Raw genomic sequence first — 21,629 nt, forward strand, 5'->3', positions numbered from 1 at the left:
ACGAAAGAAAGGGGAAATCAGCAGATATAAGAAAACAGAAAATAAAATCTTTACTCCCTTCATTTTGTAAGATTGAGAAGACTGAACATGTACAATGTAAAGATACCTAAGGAGAATTCACAAAACCGATAGATATTCCCAAACTATTAAGAAGCTCTAACACATTTTATGCATCTCTTCTTTGGCACAGAGTGCAGCTCTACATCTGCCTGAAAGGGTGACAAGGTGAGCAACCCTTCCTGGGGTCCTCTCTGGAGTCTCTGAGGTAGCCAGCCTGGCTGACTGCCCTTGGAGAACTGCTCAACTGCTGTCACAGTTGTGCGGTTGGCTATGTGACAGAAAAACACAAGTTTTTCTTACTAGAAATCAGTAAGCCAAAACCCAATCCATAAATTAGGATTTTATTCAGAGGAATAAAAGACGTGGAGGATGCTTCAATCAGTTGATACAAATGAATTAAATATAGAGTTGGCCCTCCATAGCCACGAGTTCCACATCCACGGATTCAACAAAGGGCAGGTAGAAAATATTAAAAAAAAAAAAAAAACTCAGAAAGTTCTAGAAAGCAAAACTTGAATTTGCTACACACTGGCAACTATTAACATAGCAGTTGCATTTCATTAAGTATTATAAATAACCTAGAGGTGATTTAAAGTATACAGGTGGATGTGCATAGGTTATATGTAAATACTACGCCATTTTATATAAGGGACTTGAGCACCTGCGGATTTTGGTATCTGCAGGGACTCAACCAATTTTGGTATTTTCTGGAACCAATCTCCCACAGACACTGAGGGATGATTGAAATAAGCCCTACAAAAATTAGAAGGGAAAACAACTATATGAAACCATTCCTATAACCCTGCAGTACTGCTTGCTCTCAATTTTTGAAACTAGTGCTAAGCGTTTAAAAAAATGTCTATGAAGTACTAGTCCTGCCAAGTACTTCATATATGACAGAAGGATAAGGAACACTTTGTGGTGGGATTTAGTTGAACTTTTTGATGATAGATAATCAAGAAAGAAAACCCTCCACCTTCCTAGATTCTGTTGACCTAGATCACCATGTCCACAGGATTTCAAGGCCCAGAGAAGCAGCAGGAGGAGAGCCAAACCAAACAAGTCATTTACCAATGCAAAGTGAGGGTATGAAAGATGGTGTGGAGGCATTTCTCATGCCACTTCTCTCTATGTGAAGATTCACCAGAAACTGTGCTGTCCTAAAATTATTGCTGAAGTATTTTGCCTTCTTAATAAAAACCCAAGGAAGTTTAGGAGCACCATTACATATGAATTGAATGAGAAAAGCAATTACCCTTTTTGGAAAGGTCATAACACCTAGAGCTGCCCTTATTAACTAGAGGTTAACAAAATGGCACAGAAGTCAATAACATAACCCTTAGCTATCCTCAACTTTTCCCCTGAGCATTCATAGTCACTTTGGATATCTGCAACCAACAGGAGTATAAAGCTTTTTCTTTTCTCCCTTTAGCTTTTTCTGCCCAGTTACCAATCTGGGCTCATTACAAGCCAGTGTGCCTGATGCCTTATCTCCACAGGTGCCTGCATTAGGATGATATTTCCTGAAATTATGTGTAAACCAAGACATGGAAGCAGAAGCAAATTAAAGTATGATTTTAAAGAAAAGACTGTAGTATATCTCTTTATCTTCTGCTGAAAATGGAATTCCCTGCTGTGGTGAAAATGCTACCACATTATTTGTTAAAAAAAAAAAAAAACTCATGTTGTTTACAGTTAAACTGAAAATTGTTCAGAGCAGAGTCCATTGGATTAAAATGGAATCCCAACTTTATAATTTACTGTTTGGGTAACCCTAGGCAAGTCATTTAAATGTTCAATGTCTTAGTTTCTTACTCTGAAATATGATTATTATATGAATGGTTTCATCAGAGAGTTGCAGAGAGGATTGAAGGAGATAAAACAAGTAAAGTAATTGGCACAAAGTGCTGAATATATGTTATCTATAATTATTAGAAACAAATAGAAGCAGAGGGTGTCCGTCAACAAAGGAACCAACAATCATGTCGAGATGAGCTGGCTAGTATAAACTTGTAAAATTTATCTACCTAAAAGAACAACAAAGAGGTAGGAATTAGTGTGCTGAAAGAATATCTCAATATCTTATCAATATAATAGCTGCAATAAATGCTCTTGCAGATGGGAAGTAAATAATAAACATATATTTATAAATAAATATTTGTATGTTATAATGTAAATATATAAACATATATAACTAGTCTATGCTGAGCAATTTTTTGTATTTTTGTAGAGGTTTTTATAGCTGCTTAATTTGCTTATGAAAGTCAGAACACATTTGGAAAAATAGGTTGCCAGGGGAACTTTACCATATATACTAATATATGGACCTTAGACTTTAGGAAAAGTTCTTAGAGCATATCTTTAACTTATAGTTCAGGCTAAACATGGAGAGGTACTAAAGCATAGTCGTTAAAAGCACGGGTTGGAAGGATGACCTAATCTCAGTATTGTCACTTAACTAGCTATGTAATCTTAGTCAGACATTTTAATATTTGAACGTCACTTTCTCATTTCTTGCCTAATTCAAAGGGCTGTTCCGATTATTAGATAGCATGTTGTAAAGCACTTAGTATCATGTCAGCCACTTAATAAGTATCTAATAAATACTAGATAAAATCCATGTGTTAATAAGAGGGAAGTTAACTTACACTTCTTTATGCCACTGTGTAAAATAATTTAATTCTTTTAATAATCCTATGAGGAAGATATATTAGGCAATATTATTTTCATTTTATGGATGTAGAATCACACGTTCACAAAGATTAGGTGACTTATTTAAATACCTAATGGATGTTTATAGATGGGAACGAATATAGGTGGGATTTATTTAATTATTTTTAACACCATGTCTATTGTTCCTCTTTATTACGTTACTTTATTACATTACTTATTAAAATTGTTTACAGTTCCTCTTTATTACGTTACTATATTAAAAATGTAGAGCCCACATTTTTTTTTTAAGCATCTTGCTTCTTTTCTTTTCTTTTTTTTAAAAATTTATTTTTGGCCGTGCCAAGCGGCTTGCAGGATCTTAGTTCCCGGACAAGGGATCAAACCCGCGCTCTCGGCAGTGAAAGCGCGGAGCCTAACCACTGGACCGCCAGGGAATTCCCCGTAGAGCTCACATTTTTATTAACCAGTTTTTGAGATTGGTCTGTCTGGTCCTCTGAAACACAGTGTGTTTGATTTTTAAAAAGGTTATATATACATACATTTATACACATATATATTGATATAATATATATAAATATACACACACTATTCAATTCTAAAAAAGTTCATACACACACACACTTTTTAAGATTAACTTTGTTTTGATTTTCAAATTATGCATCCAGAGATAGGACTTCACTTTAACAATTTATCTTATTCCAGCCATTTTTATTTGTGATTACTGTAAAAAACAGATTCAAGTATTTGTAGGCCATGCAACTCAAGTTTTAATCCCTATTTTTCAGTTGAGACATCACATAAATTTTCTAACACAGGCCTATAAGGAACTCTCTTCTAAAGGCATTATAAGTTCAATTCTTTGGGGAATCCTGGAGATTCAAGCTCATTGTATTTAGCTTAGATTCAAACCTAGGCTGCACAACAAATAAAGACTGTACTCTGAAATAATTACACTGGAAGCACTGTGTTTTACAGGCAAAATGATATATTTAGTTTAAAAAAATGAACAATTGCCTCATTCACAAATATCAGATGACATCAATAGATATTTACCCTTCAAATTAGGACACTGTGGTGATATTTTCCCAATATGTTCACTTCAGTAACTATGCCATAAAATCTATTTTAAATATGTTCACAGAAATTCTGTCAAATGAGAAATAGCATTTCTGCATTTTGAACTTAAAACACCTTGGAAACAAAGCTTTCAATGCAATGGAGTTATGCAAAATTGTGTTAATAAGCTATTAATATCTTGAGGAAGGAAAGATGTAAAAGTCTACTTTATCTGATTGTTTTCTTTGTCATTCCCCTTTTAAAAGAATTAGGTTGAGAAAGCTCCTGCTTGCTCAACTTTTAATTATTCAAGAACTAATCCACTTTGTGGAGCCTTTATTTTTCTCTTTCCTGCTGTCTCCATTTGACCATTGCAGTGCTCAGCCATTCTTCCACCAGAGAAGGGAAAGGGGAGAATTCTGAAATCATCAAATGTGGCTCTTTCCTTCTTAGCATGGGAGAAGTTGAAAGTCATGGCTACATTTAGGTTTTAGTATATTCAGTTAATTATTTTTATTTAGACTACCCTTTCTATTACTAATGCAGGCAACGAAGTCTTGAGAGGAGAATCTTAAATCTGTAATTAGTACAGTTTTCAACTTTATTTAATTATAAAAAGATTATTGATGTCAAAATGAAAATCAAAACAAAAATGTCACTAAAATTGTGCTAGACTTTAAGTTGGTTTTAAGTTGGTATTAAAGTATGAAAGCAAATATTTTTCCCAATGCAGTAGATAAGTATGGGATCTAAATGTGGCAAAAATTTGTGATAATCAAATATAGAACATAACATTAGCAATAGCAACACTGATTCCTATGTCATAAATGGAAGATCCTTTAAAGGCAAACCTGAGTGTAAGACATTTCTATAACATATAGCTATCTTTTAATATCACTTTTTGAATATATTTAAATAGTGTGTTATAATTTTTACCTGTCCCTGTCCACTCTTTCATCTGAATCCTCAGTCTAAATATTATCCATATAAACACATTTAAATTCTATCATCTGCATGAAAGTTTGTTCAACTATTTTAGTCCATATGACCTTCTCTTCTTAAGACTAGCGTTTTAGATTGTATTCTTTCTAAAATTAAATGAGACTGAAAAATAAGGAGACACAATATATGGTTATAAATTGAGGAATTATTGCTTTATCATCTTGTCTTATGTGGTTCCCTGATATTTTAATTATAAGGTCCCTAAAAGGGAAAGTCAACATTCAACAAATATTTATTGAGTGTTTACTCTGTGTTAGGAATTGTATTAAACATTGGTGATACAGTGTAAGAAAAATGGATACATTCTCTTCATTTGTGGAGCTTATATTCTGGCAAAGGAACACATACAATAAACCATAGAGATAATTAGCATACACATGAAATACATTAAATAGTATTTAATTTTTGAGACATGCTATGGAAAATGTAATTAGAGCAGAATAAAGATAGATCAGAAATGCCTGAAGATTTCAAACGTAACTAGGGTGATTAGGGTAAACCTTATTAATTGGAAAGATGGCAGTTGAGAAAAGACTTGAAGAAGGTGAGAGAGATAGGAATACAGATATCTGGAAACTGAAGGTGGACAGTAGGAGAATTTTAGACAGAGTGAATAGACAGTGAAGATTAATTATTCCTGGTGTATTCTAGGAATAGCAAGGAGGCCAGCGTGACTGGAACACAGTGAGGAAGAGAAGAGTAGCAAAGAATTAGGTTAGAGAAGTAATAAGGGGTGTATGATGGGGAGACGGGGGTGTCGACTCATGTAGGGGCTCTCAGGCCATTACAAGAATGGTTTTTACTCTGAATGAAACAGACATTGAAGGATGTGTGATACAGTCTGATTTATAATTCGAGAGGATCACTCTGGCTCCTGAGTAGAGGGGTCTTTCTGAAAGGGAGGTCAATTAGGTGTTATTGTAATAAACCATAAGGAGAATTGATGGTGGCTTGCATCAGGGTGGGAGCAATGGAGGGAGAAGGAAGTGAGTGAAATCTGGATGAATTTTGAACATAAGACCAATAGAATAGCATGATGGATTGGACGAAGAGTACGAAAGAGAAAAGGAAATCAAGGACAACTCCAGGTTCTTTGTCCTAAGCAACTTGAATTAAGGAGTTATCTTGAACTTAGATGGGAAAAACAATATGTGAAATAGGTTTTGGAAAGAAGATAAATAGTTCACTTTTGGACATGTGTAATTTGAGATGTCTGTAAGATTTCTAAGAGAAGATGTCAGATGGGTTTAGGAGAGAGGTCTATACTGTAGATTTCAAGATGTAAGATTCATTATCATTTAGATCAGGGATCCCCAACCCCCAGGCCATAGACCGGTATCGGTTTGTGGCCTGTTAGGAACCGGGCCGCACAGCAGGAGGTAGCAGTGGGTGAGGGAGTGAAGCTTCATCTGTATTTACAGCCGCTCCCCATCACTCGCATTACCGCCTGAGCTTCACCTCCTGTCAGATCAGCCATGGCATTAGATTCTCATAGGAACATGAACCCTACTGTGAACTGCGCATGCGAGGGATCTAGGTTGCACGTTCCTTATGAGAATCTAATGCCTGATGATCTGAGGTGGAGCTGAGGCAGTGATGCTAGCACTGGGGAGTAGCTGCAAATACAGATCATCATTAGCAGAGAGGTTTGACTGCACAGAGACCGTAATAAATCATTTGCTTGGAGACATATCAAAACCCTATCAGTGAGTGGCAAGTGACAAGCTGCATCTGATGGCAGGCTTTATAGTGGCAAGTGAGTTGATGTACCTCAATTGTACAGCTGCATCTGGTGACAGGCTTTAAGTCAGAATCCGACACTTATTTTAGTCCATGTGTGGCTCGCCCATTATTTTATTTACCACCTCCATCCACGCCTCTTTCAGCACTGCACACCTATCTCTGTCACAGTTTTGGTAAGCCCACAAGCTAACCCTAGCCAAAATGAGTAAAAAGCAAACATCGCTGGAGAGCTTCTTTGAAAAGGGGGAAAGACCCAATGATGAGATAGCAGAAGACTCTAAGACAGCCAACAAAAAGAAAGCTGCATTTAAAAGAAAATACCAAGAGTCCTACTTAAATTACGGGTTCATTGCAAGAGCTGATTCACATTCTCCAAGCCCGCGTTGCATAGTATGTGGCGACTGGCTATCCAACGAAGCCATGAAACCTTCAAAACTGCTTCGCCACATGGAGACCAAGCACCCTTCATTAAAAGACAAACCTTTGGAGTTTTTCAAAAGAGGAAAAACATGAACATGAAGGACGGAAGCAATTATTGAAGGCCACCACTTCATCAAATGTGTCTGCACTGAGAGCATCATCCTTAGTGGCTAACCACATTGCTAAAGCTAAGAAGCCCTTTACTATCGGTGAAGAGTTGATCCTGCCTGCTGTTAAGGACATTTGTCGTGAACTTTTAGCAGAGGCTGCAGTTCAAAAGGTGGCACATGTTTCTCTATCATCTAGCACCATAACTAGACGAATTGATGAAATAGCAGAGGATATTGAGGCACAATTGTTAGGACTAATGAGTCACCGTGGTACACCATCCAGGTTGACAAGTCTACCAATGTTGACGACAAGGCAACAATGCTTGTTTTTGTGCCATGTATTTTTCAGGAGGATGAGCATGAGGATACGTTATGTACACTTTTGTTGCCAACCAACACCACAGCTGCAAAACTATTCAAGTGTTTGAATGATTACATGTCAGGAAAACTGAATTGGTCATTCTGTGCCGGTATATGCACGGACAGAGAGGTTGCCATGACTGGACGGCTTTCTGGTTTCACTACTCGGGTCAAAGAGGTCGCTTCTGAATGTGAGTCTACACACTGTGTCATCCATAGAGAAATGCTGGCTATCTGAAAAATGTCACCTGAACTTAAAGACGTTTTGCAGGATGTCATTAAAATTATCAACCACATTAAAGTACATGCCTTAACTCAAGTCTGTTCCTGCAGCTCTGTGAGGAGATGGACGCAGAGCACACACGTCTTCTCTTATACACAGAAGTGAGATGGCTTTCTAAAGGTAGATCACTGGCCAGAGTTTCTGAGTTACGAGAGCCGCTCCAGAGATTTCTTTCAGAAAAACAGTCACCACTAGCAGCACATTTCAGTGACACAGAAGGGGTCGCAAAACTTGCTTCCTTGTGTGACATATTCTACCTGCTCAACGAACTCAATCTGTCACTTCAGGGGAGAAAGACAAGTGTGTTCAAGTCGGCAGATAATGTGGTTGCATTCAAAGCCAAACTGGAATTATAGGGGCGATGAGTGAACATTGGGATTTTTGACATGTTTCAAACATTAGCAGAGATTTTGAAAGAGACGGAGCCAGGGCCTTCTTTCTCCCAGCTGGTGCATGATCACTTATCATAGCTTTCAAAAGAGTTTGAGCATTACTTCCCAACCACAAAAGACCTCTGAACTGGGAAGGAATGGATCCATGACCCATTTGTGCATAAGCCAGGTGAATCGACTTTCTCTGTACTAGAAGAGGATCAACTGCTTGAGATCATAAATGATGGTGGCCTTAAAAGTATGTTTGAGACAACTTCAGATCTCCATAGGTTCTGGATTAAAGTCAAGGCAGAATAACCTGAGATTGCCATAAAAGTACTGAAAAGCCTGCTTCAATTTCCAACATCCTATCTTTGTGAAGCAGGGTTTTCTGCAGTGACAGCAACCAAAACAAGGTTACGGAGTAGACTGGACATAGCAACACACTTCGGGTGTCACTGTCTCCCGTCACCCCCAGGTGGGACCATCTAGTTGCAGGAAAACAAGCTCAGGGCTCCCACTGATTCTGCATTCTGGTGAGTTGTATAATTATTTCATTATATATTACAATGTAATAATAATAGAAATAAAGTGCACAATAAGTGTAATGTGCTTGAATCATCCTGAAACCATCCCCACCCCCACCCCAGTTTGTGGAAAAACTGTCTTCCACAAAACCGGTCCCTGGTGCCAAAAAGGTTGGGAACCGCTGATTTAGACAGTATTTAAACCATAAGACAAAATGTGAGCACCAGTGATGTAAATGTAGATAATGAAGAAAAAAGGACAAGGGGCTGAACCATGAAATACTCCAAAATGAGGTTGGGGAGAAGAGGAAGAATCAACATAAGAGACTGAACAAGATCAATCAGTGAGATGGGAGGAAAAATAAGAGTATTGAATCCTAGAAATCAAATGAAGAAAATGTGTAAAGTAGGAAGAAGCATTCAACTGTTTCAAATGATGTTGCTAGGTCAAGTAAGATGATGACCAAATATTGCCTTTGGATTTAGTAATGAGGAGATCTGTATGACCTCATCTGGAATTGTTTTGGAGTAGAGGGCTTAAAGATTGGGGTGGGTTTAAGAGAGGATGAGAGGAAAGAACTGTAGATAGAGGATATAGACAACTCCATCTAGAGCTTTTGCTGCAAGGGGGTGAGGGACTATTAAGGGAAGAAAATCCAAGAAATTTTCTTTAGAACAGAAGAAATAATAGCATGTGTGTATACTGATTAGAATAAACAAGTAGAGAGGAAAATCTTGATGATATGGTAGAGACTGAGGATAATTTCTACAGTGATATCCATGGGTCGGCAAGAGGGAATGGTTATCCAGTGGAGAGACTGGCTTTAGAGAGAAACAGGAGTAGTTTACCTGTACTAATTTGGCAGAAATGAGAGAATATGGGTGCAGATGGTGGTAGATGAATTGATAGGATGGTGACAGTCTGGAAATTATCCTTCGAGAGTTTTGATTTTCTCAGTGGAGTAGGATAAATAACCATGAACATGGGACAGGAGATGTGGGAGTCTGAAGACAGAAGAGAACATGTGAAATAGTCACCAGAAGAGAATGAGCATCAATAGACAAAGGAAGTACATGATTGTTGGGAAGCATTAAGGCTCCACTTCAGAACTGCAATCATGAACTTAAAGTCATATCAATCAGTGTGACTGTTTTCTTCCAGATCTTTTCAGCCATAGGTAGAGAGCTGGATTCAGTCAGGGTTGTAATTTTACTGAGCATACGTAGATATATAAAAGAGAAGCAAAGGTATCAAGGGGGTCATTTGATGACTGACCACAAAATTCAAGCCATGCAGAAAGGGCAGAGCAAACATCAAGGTTGAGAGAATTCATGAAAAGGTGGTGGTACTAATAGACTGGTAGTTCTGATGGGGTCAAAGGAGGGTTGGAGTGGTATAAGAGGGAGTGTTCTGGAAAGATAGGAGGATGGAGTCAGTTGACATTCAATTTCTTGATATTCCTGACAGTACCTAGATCAGACCTAGGAAAACAACAGAAACTGAGCAAGTGTCTATTAAATTGGATCTAATTATATTTTTGCATCAATATCTTGAAGCAATGAAATAAAACACTACAAACATGGAAAGAAACACACGATGTTAAGTACAGACGCTTTAGATTCAAATTACCTTTTCTAAGATTAAACAGGTAACTCTCTTTTCATACAAAAATAATATAAAGGACTTCCTACAAATACCAAATTTTAAATGATTTAGTGTTCTCTCAAATGCATTAAAGTTTATGTTTATTACTTTAAAAATTTTATATAAACCTGTACACATGATAATAGTTATAGATAGTGCATTTTGAAATGCTTCTCTGAATTCTCTGAATTTCAGAGGTATCATCAGCCCAAATGGTCTACCCTATGATGTAAGTGCCATAGGCTGAAAAACGATTAAAACCTTAATTTTATAGTTTGTATAAAAAAGGAGGGATATATATTGATAACACTTTAATATTTTCATCTGATATTTTAAATGTGATACCAATTTTTATATTTTTTTTCAATTTTGAGAAAGCAGGCAGGTTTTCAGATATCTAGTAAATTGGATTAGTTTTAGGAGCAGAAAGAATGGAATTTATTGAGGAAACATTATAAGCACTTTGCTTTAGTTCATCTTCACAACAATTTTATAAGATGATTTATTATTGCTATTTAAACTAATGAAGAAACCGAGGCTCGGAGGTTTTGAAACCAGGCCAAGCTTATTCCAAACACTATCACGTTATATGTTTATTAAGCTGCCTCCATCAAATCCAGGATTTAAACTATTTGGGGGTATAAATTTTAGCTACTCAAAATTGACAATGCAACATTCATAATAGAGCACAATATATTGGATTTGTTCCATACATACTCTCCAGGTCAAATACAAACAGCCCCATCTTTCTAGAACTCTGAGTTTAATGCATACTCAAGATTGACCATGTGGCATTCTTATAGGGGCACTGTAAACTCTATTTGTTCTATAATTACCTTTGGTCAAATTTCAGATAATACTATCAACTTTCTGGAACTTTGAGTGCATTGCTCAGGTCATAATATTCTTTATTTCTGAATTTATTATACTGACAAGTGTTATAAGCTTAGTTCCAAATCTATGTCCTCTTTATATATAGTTCAACCAATAGCTATTAGAAGGAACAAATAAGAAGAGGGGGCTACTCAAAATAGGCAGAATGTCGATATGAAGACTTGATAAATCATGGTCTGATAATAAAGGAGGTGATGGGAAAAACTACAAAGTTAGCACCAGAACTCTTAAAGTCTACCATTCTTATTTTGTGTAGAGGCAAGCATCTACACATACTAAAAAAATTTAATAACACAAACCATAATGAACTCAAGTCAACCTGGAAAGGTTCAACTGCATTCATTATACTCATTGAAAGAAAATAATGTGATATGAAACATTTTTGGAATAATTTCCATTCAGAATGATTCAAATAAAATTTTAAAATTTGAGGTATAAAAGGATAAACTGTAATTTTTTTTGGAAAATTATTTTGTATATAAACCCACATTCCCCAAGGATATTTGGTAAATGAGGTAATACTCTATTAAGTAGGAAGTACTGATTAGAGTTAGATTTCAGAGACACAATCTATTATATATGAGAAAGCAAAAGCATCCAGCAATTAGGTTAGTAAATTTGGGAGAAAATGTATAGGCCAGTCATATATTAAAGACACAGAGAGAGAGAGAGAGAGAGAAAAGAACAAACAGACTGGAATGATTTGCTTTACCTCCAACCCTTCAAGTGAAGGGAGCCAAGAACTCAGGAGGAACCCAAGCAAGAAGAGTTAAAGGTCTCCTGTAAGACTCTGCCTATTTTAGTGGCATTATAAAGAGAAAAGCCAAATGCAGGTAAAGTAATCAATACTTTGAGGCAATCATGCAACTGATTCTGCCTTTGGGACATGTCTGTCTAGAGAAAATTTTGAGAAATCTTTATGACCTTGACCAACAAGTTCTTTTATAGAGGAATGAATAAGACTTAGTCAAAAGGAGTTAAAATGACACCTGCCCTCCCCACCTTCCCTCCGCTTCAACAAATATATTGAGTCACTACTATATTAAATGGACCTATTTAATAACCTTACCTCATTTTTGGCTAATGATTTTTTTTCAGTCATTATCAGTCAACTGCTTTACTGAGCACTTACTATGCCTGCACTTTGAGAGTGGCTGTTGTGAGTCTAGAAACAGTGCAAGGTGCAGCAGTTCTTTTCAGGAGTTTATCCTGAAGCTGCGAGGGAGTATGGCCTAGTAGAGAGAGGACTCACAATGCTTCATTGCCAGTTCAATTCTGTTATTTTACAAGTTCTAGAAATTACTGGGGCACACGAAGACAGGTTAATCAATCAGCTCAGGAAAGACTCTGCTGACTCTAGGTGACAGAGTCCAACACAGACGTCAGAAGGATGGGGGCGGGGGAGCAGTTCCTTTCTCCTTTATATTTAAATACATTACCAGATTAGAAGCTCTATCCCCCATGGAGTAAGTGCTGGCAACACACATAAAAATTATGTGTTGGTTTTATTTCCTCATGAAGACATTAGAAAGAGTTAAAAATCCTGGCATCTAGCTAAGAAGGTGGCAGGAGAACAGACCTGGTTTTTGTTGCTATCATATTCCTCTATGGAAATAGAGGAGTCAGTCCTCTATTTTAACACTATAATCCTGGGCAGAAGTAGACTCTGTAGAAAGGAAAGTAGTCTTACAGTGAGGGAAGTGCTAGTGATTTTCAGATAAATAGCACATTAAGAGCGTTGAAAGTGAGGTATTTAATAGGACAAAATAATAAGCTTTACTCTAAACAAATGGCCTAATGATTTGCCAAACATCAAAGAGCATATTTATTGCTAATTGAAAACAACTGCAGGGTAATATTTTCTCCCCAACCCACATAAGGCATCCAAAATAGACTTCCTTAAGAATTTATATATACACTACTAGAGTCTCTATTCTTTTCTGAATATGCTCAAAATTTTAAAGATTTTCATCGTTTAACTGGTTACTCATATCTTCTTTCTCTAGTGTGTTTGAGAGAAACTCCCCCTCTTCACTGAAAGCTGAAGATATTATTTGTCTTCAGTGTTTTGTATGCATTTGGGGAATGGGTGGAATAATTGGCAAGTCAGTAAAACACATAATAATACCTTCAACTCTGATCGCCTTTCATTATAACTAACAATAGTGATTTGGCCCACTATGATGCTGTTCAAATTCATTCTTGTATAGAAATAAGTTTTAGAGGATGAGAGAAAAATCACTTAATTGCTGCAGAATTAGGAAGCATTTTCACATTAATTCATTTTCATTAAAGTCCTTAAATTAGAGTGTCATAGTCTCCTGAAGCTATGACAAATCAACAATCAGACTTAAAATTGAATCACTGCCCAATTAAACCTTATCATTCATTATCTTGCTTTATCATATAAAACAATTTACTCCATTATGACCATGTATCAGCTCTGCAAACAGGAATAGACTATTTATTCAGATACCACACTATCATAAAATGCAGTTATCTCTGATGGACATAAGATTATAGTTTTACTGTTGGATTAAGATCTGAGGAAGAAAGGATAAAAGATCCATTGGCATGGAAAGCCAATGATTTACCCATGGATTGCTGTATGTAATTTTTGGGAATTTTCCTTAGAGAGGAAGGGTGATTTACACGCAGCATGAATATTTATTTATCTCTCTCTCTCTCTCTCTCTCTCTCTCAAGAAAGATAAAGGTTAATGTACTTATTTTTAAAAAGAAAGACTAGAATCTTTATTGAACACAAGAGGTTGAAATCTGCTTTCAATGTTCAAGCATATAGAAATCACTAAGATACAGTATTTGTCCTAGAAAAGCCTATAATGTAGTGAAGAATAAAGAATATTATTAGATGATCCTTAGCCTGTACTCAATAACCTGAGAATATGTATTTTTATCACAAGCAACCAAGAATATTTTAAAAATTGACCATATCCTAGGCCACAGTGTGAAAGTCAATGAATAAAGAGAAATCATCCAGACTATGCAGTCTGCAACATATTTCAATAAAAATAGTATGATAACTAAAAAAGCTGCAAGTTTATTGGAATACTAAAAACAACTGAGTAAACTGTAAGAAAGTAGGAGGGGCATAATAAAAAAGCTGCAGTATAAAGTAGAAAAATAGAAATTAATTATTGGAGAAAAAGCCAGCCAACCAACCAGTATTGAGACAAATAAGTCAAAAAAGTATTATTTGAAAGATTAGTAAAGTAGAAAAACCTCTGGCCATATGGGAGATAAAAACATACAAGATAGATGGAACAATTAAAAAACGTTAAGAATACAAAGAAAGAAACAGCCATGGATATGGTAGAGATTTATAAAACACGTAAAAGAAGTCTATTGACAATGTTTTACAATAAAATTGAACATCTGGATGATGGAATAGATTATTTCCCAGGAAATTATAACTTATAAAAAAGTGATCAAGAAGATATAAAGGGATGTGGATGGACCTAGAGACTGTCATACAGAGTGAAGTAAGTCAGAAAGAGAAAAATAAATATCGTATATTAACGCATATATGTGGAATCTAGAAAAATGGTACAGATGAACCGGTTTGCAGGGCAGAAATAGAAACACAGATGTAGAGAACAAACATATGGACACCAAGGGGGGAAGTGGGATGGGGGTGATGGTGGGATGAATTGGGAGATTGGGATTGACATGTATACACTAATATGTATATAAGAACCTGCTGTATAAAAATAAATAAATAAAATTCGAAAAAAAAGAAGATATAAAGGTATAAGGATGGAAAAGAAAAGAAAATTGTCACATGCAGTTGATATGATTTTATACACAATAATTCAAAAGAATCTACTGGTTATATATTAGAACTTATATTTCAGCACCATGGCTGATCGTAAGATCAAAATATCAAAATTAGCAATGTTTCTATATAGGATCAACTAAAATTTACTTAAAATTTCTAAAAGGAATACACGAATTCCATGGCAGTCCAGTGGTTAGGACTACGCGCTTCCACTGCAGGGGACATGGGTTCGATCTCTGGTCAGAGAACTAAGATCCCGCATACCGTGCAGCATGGCAGGAATAAATAAATAAATAAATAAAAATAGAAGGAATATAATTTATAAAACTAGACACTTAAACTACTCGAGATAACTCTAATGAAATGTGCGCAGCTCCTTCTTGAAAGAAATCACAACTTTATTGAAAGACACAAAATAAGATCTAATTAAAGGTAAGTACCATGTTCACGGATTACAATACTTACTATCACAAAGATATCAATTCATCCCAAATTAATCTTTAAATTCAAGACAATTAAAAAAATTCTAATAGATTGTTTCTGAACTTCAACAAGTTAACCTAAAATTTATATAAATAACTGAGTACCAAGAACAGCGAGACACATTTTAAAAAGAAAGAAGACTTGTATTATCAAATATTAAAACTTAATATGAAGTTATAATGCTTAGAACAACGTGATATTGGTACAAGAATAGGCAAGTAAGCTGATGGAGCAAGACAAAGAGTTTGGAAAAATGTCTTTTATATGTAAAATAGGTATATTTATAACTTAGTGAGAAAACAAGAGACTAATAAATGTTGATGGAACAATTAATCATCTATTCATATGGAAAAAATAAATTTTGATAATATATAGCACAAAAGATAAGTTGCAAATGAATTAAAGGCCTAAATGTGAAAAGAAAACTAATAGTTTTGGAAGAAAATGTAGACAAACATCTTTATGATATTAGCATATGAAAGAATTTCTTAAATAAGCTGTAAAAATACAGCCCAAAAGACAAGAGTGATAAATTTCAGTATATTAAAATTGGCAACTTCTCTACAACAAATGGCATCCCGAGCAAAGCGAAAAGACAAACCACAAACTGGGAGGTGATATTTGTAACCTATTTAACCAATAAGGGATTAGTGTTCACAGTATATACATCTTTCAAATCACCAAGAACCTAACAAACAATCCAAAGTAAAAATGGACCAGAAAAGTCAATTTGCGGAGAAAGATACTCTACACTTGCTAATAAAAAGAAATGAATAAATGCCAACTTCACTGGTGATTAATGAAATATAAATTAAAATATTGAGCTATCCTTATATATCCATCTGACTGGCCAACATTTAAAATATCGAATAACCCCAGGTATTAGCAAGGATATGGAGCAGTGGGAACTTTGGTACTATGCTGGTGCAATTATATTCACATTGATCATTAAGGACAAATTTTAGAAACATAATGTAGAATGAAAACTTGCAGAATGACACACACAATGTGTTAGCACTTCATTGAAATTTTAAACACACTAACGCAGAGGAAGGAAAAAGGGATGGAGATGAGAATTTACAAGTTTCATTTAAAAAAAGCTAGACTGTTATATCTATAATAAATGCCATCACTTTAATCTACATGGTGGGCACACTACTGTCTCATACTATTTTCTTCATGCTTAAAATGTTTACTGTTAAAAAATTAAAGCTACATAGTTTTTTTTTTTTTGCCTGTGTTGGGTCTTTGTTGCTGCGCATTGGCTTTCTCTAGTTGCAGCAAGCGGGGGCTACTCTTCCTTGCTGTGCGTGGGCTTCTCATTGCAGTGGCTTCTCTTGTGGAGCACGGGTCTAGGTGCGTGGGCTTCAGTAGTTGCAGCAGGCGGGCTCAGTAATTGTGGCTCACGGGCTCTAGAGCTCAGGCTTAGTAGTTGTGGCGCACGGGCTTAGTTGCTCTGTGGCATGTGGGATCTTCCTGGACCAGGGATTGAACCCATGTCCCCTGCACTGGCAGGTGGATTCTTAACCACTGTACCACCAGGGAAGTCCTTACCTAAATATTTTAATATAACTAAGTGTCAAGTGTTTTCAATACTAAATTGAATTTTGAATGATAAGTAAGTTTGAACCAGGTGAAAAGAGGTGTGAGAGGTGATTTAGGCAGAGGAAATTATATAAATAGAGTCACAGAGTTATTGCAACAGCATTAAACATTTGAGGCAGCTCTTCAAAATCTAGACCATAAAGTTAAAAAGTACAAATCATCTTTGTGAGATGCGCAGATGGAATGGAAGTGTAGGTGGTCAATTGTGGGAACTTTTAATGCTGTGTTAGGGAGCCTCTGCTCTATCCTAGATCAACTGAAGTATCTTAAGTAGGAGAGCCACCTAGTCATATTTACAATTTAGAAAGTTCTGACGCTACTTTGTGGAGGATAGGTTTGGGAATGGTGGTGGCGATAATGGGAGGGGGAGACCAATTAGAAGGCTATGTTAACCAGTCTTGGAAACAGACAATACACTAAATTAACATGGTAACAATGGGAATGGTAAGAAAGAAACAGACTAGACATACATTTAGGAGGTAAAATTGGTAGAATTTGGTGACTTAATGCATATGGGAGTCAGAGGAAAGAATGGATTTTTGCATTGAATATCTGTATGGATAATAGTAACATTAACAGAAAACTGGATATAATGGAGGAAAAGCAGATCGGGGTGGATGATGAGCTTTATTTTAAATACGTTATGTTTGGAGGTGTTTATGGAACATATTATAGCTATGTCCAGCCTGCAGTTGGCTATACCAGTCTAAAGCTCAAGGGAAAGGTCAAAACTTGACGTGAAGTAGTCATTCTCCCAAGAACAAGAATATTAAATATATTTCTATATGGAAGGTTGGAGCTGATTTTAGTGGTTACTCATCACTTATTGCAGCAGCATTTCTGTCTTTTCCAGCACTCAGTTACAACATTTAACAGATCCCAGTATAAGAGGTGGGGACCCTATACTATGCAGGGCCCCTAATGTAATATAATATAAAAATATATTATAAAAGAATGCTAAAGTATAATGTTTATTTACCTACCAGACATTTACTGAGCACCTGCCATGTATAGGTATTGTGTTAGTAGCTCCAAATAGAGAAATGAATAAGGTAGTCTCTGACTTCAAGGGTTTTACAATCTTGTCAAATACATAGGGATATATAGAAATTAAATTACAGTATACCTGAAACTAACATAACATTGTAAATCAACTATACTCCAGTAAAATTTAAAAAAAATTAAAAATAGAATTGTGATATCCAGCTATTTCACTTCTGGGTATTTTTCCAAAGAAAACAAAAACACTAATACAAAAAGATATATGCACCCCAATGTTCACTGCAGCATTATTTACAATACCAAAGATATGAAAGCAACTGAAATGTCCATCCACAGATGATTGGATAAAGATGTGTCATACATATACAGTGGAGTATTACTCAGCCTTAAAAAACTCTGAAACTGCAACAAAATGAATAGATCTAGAGGGTAGTATGCTAGGTGAAATAGAGAAAGACAAACACCGCATGATCTTACATTTAGAATCTAGAAAACAAAGCAAAATGAAAACAACCTCATAGATACAGAGAAAAAAATGGGTGATTGCCAGAAGGGAGGGCATGGGGACTGGGAGAAATAGGTGAAGGGGAATAAGAAGTAAAAACCTACAGTTATAAAATAAATAAGCCACGAGGTTGTAATATACAGCATAAGGAATATGATCAATAATACTCTAATAGGGGCTTCCCTGGTGGCGCAGTGGTTGAGAATCTGCCTGCTAATGCAGGGGACACGGGTTCGAGCCCTGGTTTGGGAAGATCCCACATGCCGCGGAGCAACTAGGCCCGTGAGCCACAACTACTGAGCCTGCGCGTCTGGAGCCTGTGCCCCGCAACAAGAGAGGCCGCGGCAGTGAGAGGCCCGCGCACCGCGATGAAGAGTGGCCCCCGCTTGCCGCAACTAGAGAAAGCCCTCACAGAAACGAAGACCCAACACAGCCAAAAATAAATAAATAAATAAATTAAATAATAATAATAATAATAATAATACTCTAATAACTTTGTATGGGGACAGATTGTTCCTAGACATCTTGGTGATCATTTCATAATGTATGCAAATGTCAAATCACTATGTAGTACAACTGAAACTAACATAATATTGTATCAATTATATTTCAATAATAAAAAATTGTGTCTTCTAAACAGCCAAAAAATTTGAAAATATCAATAAAATAAAATTTACCATTTGAAATATTAAAAAAAATAAATTACAAAGTGAGACGGAAGTATAAAGATATACAGAGGAAGAAGCAATTAATTCTCTTTGTGTATAGGATGTCAGGAAAGTTTCCCAGAATACATAACATCAGAGATGTCTTTTTAAAGGTGAAGAGGACTCTGGTTGATGAGGGACAACAGTGGGAGGAAGAAATATTTTGGACAGAGAAAATAGTATCATTTCTTGTGTCTCAGTAACCAGCCTGATGCATTTGAAAATGATAGTTTGGCATTACCTGGGGATGAAATGGAAGGGAGATGGGTTCGTTGGCAGTGTGATTAGAGAGGTAGTGAAAGCTATTCACAAAAAATTTCTAGATACCTTTCTGCCCACAATAGTTCACTTATCTAAAGGTTTTAATATAAAGTAGCATTTTTAAATTATGGAAGGAGAAATGGTGAATTAGGATAAGTGGAAGAATTAGACATGACAAGTAAAGATTGGAGGCACAGGCACAACCAAGATCAGATTTAACCTCAGCCTCCAATTGAATTAATTTCATAAAGGGTCACTCATCAAATTCCAACATAAGTCAGGCAAATGTTTACCCAGATTGACTAGAAATTGCATGAGTCCCTGCCTCCAAATAAACATTCATTTTCTGTCCCTAAATCCCAATACTGATTATATTCTCTCATGTCTTGACTCTTTTCCACTGGGGCTATTCTAACCTTGTCAAACAGTGATGCTGACACTGCATTTACTTTCTGCTGTCTGCTCTTTCTTCACTTGACAGATTCCCAAAGGATGTATTATGCTCCTTAAGTAACTGCCTAGGTCTCTGTCACAGAATTCAGTGACAGCTTTTTAGGTATGATTTTGTGAAAGGACTGATGTGTTGAAATCTTTTACTGTTTGTGTCACTTCTAGCAATGGCTGATATGTCATCATGCTCATCAAACCTTTTGTACTATACTAACATTGCAGAATGATTTGCCATGTTTTGCTCTGTCTTTTTCCACAATATAGCAATCATAAGCATAGCTAAAAGTCTAAAAGTCCCTAAATGCTACTTACTAGGACTTCTAATGATGCTCAAAGACTTACTTCTAAGTAGGAGTATAACCTGCAGTTTACATACTGACAACACAAATTTCTTGATGCAAGAGGACCGCTAGGAGATGATTACAATGCTCATAAAAATGTCATATTTCTTAGGAGTTTTGTGTTTATATTTGGTGATGAATTTTCTTCTGATTCTCTTTAAGAACAAGATAGATTTTTTGTTTACATGAACTATCCAGCCAAACCTGCATGAAGGCCAAGGGATGTGTTATATTTGGCCATATGACATTTCTCAGAAATTGTAATTTGAAAATAGAATTTGATGTGTGAATGTATATAATAGCATTATTTGTTATTAAAGTATAGAACTATCAATTCATAATAATATGTGACCTGTAAATCTATTTTTAAAATAATAAACGTAGGCCTTTATGTCATCTTTCAATGGGCTTAAATCTAGTTGCTGTTCTCTCTCTAAATCGGCAAATGGTCCTTTTAGGATTGGCTTCCTGAAAACCCTCTAAGTGATAAATCAAGTTGGTATATAAAGATGTGTGTGTCCCCCATTTGCACTGTATTTGAAAATTTTATTTATTTTTGGCCGCAACACACAGCATGCGGGATCTCAGTTTCCCGACCAGGGATCAAACCCATGCCCCCTGCAGTGGAAGCGCAGAGTCTTAAAAACTGGACTGCCAAGGAAGTCCCATGCACTCTATCTGTTTCCTTCAAATGAAATGCTCTCCTTTATTCAGATGCTACTGTGCTTCATGGAATTCCTCAAGCCATATGCATTACTTGAACTCTGATATTCATTGATTATTTGTAGGTGTTAGTCTTCTTTCCCCAGTGATACTGTAAACTTTTCTATGACTCTCATAGACTTGAATTGAAGAAATCACTAGCCATTTAAACTGGTACATTTCAACAAATGTTTGATGTTCCAGAAGGACCATTCATTCGTGAATTCATTCAATAAATTTTATTGAACTCCTACAATGTGCCACACACTGTTTTAGGCAGCAGAGATGTATCAGTGACCAAGACAACAATAAAAAATTAGAATATCACTGAATTTTAATTTTAGTTAGGGGAATCTAGACAATACATAAACAAGTTAAAAATATAGTATGTCAGGTTCTCATAAAGACTATAATGAAAATAAAACAGGGAAGGGACATAGGGTATGCTTCTAGTGCATAATAAGACCAGTTATTTTGAAGTGCACAATATTGTATTGTTAACTATGGGCACTATGTTGGTTGGATGGCAGATCTCTAGAATTTATTCATCCAGCACAAATGAAACTTTATACCCATTGAATAACAACTCTTATTTGTCCTGTCTGGGCTTGGTTATCATTTCTTAGGGTAA

The 21,629-nt window shown here is 36.0% G+C and overlaps 1 protein-coding gene across 2 annotated transcripts in view; it reads right to left on the reverse strand.

Moving 5' to 3' along the window:
• Positions 1–21,629, reverse strand: part of LRRC7 (leucine rich repeat containing 7) — a 384,748-nt gene that overhangs the window by 265,240 nt on the left and 97,879 nt on the right. The window lies entirely within an intron of this gene.

Source organism: Eubalaena glacialis, chromosome 3 (assembly GCF_028564815.1).
Source record: "Eubalaena glacialis isolate mEubGla1 chromosome 3, mEubGla1.1.hap2.+ XY, whole genome shotgun sequence".
Taxonomy (NCBI): domain Eukaryota; kingdom Metazoa; phylum Chordata; class Mammalia; order Artiodactyla; family Balaenidae; genus Eubalaena; species Eubalaena glacialis.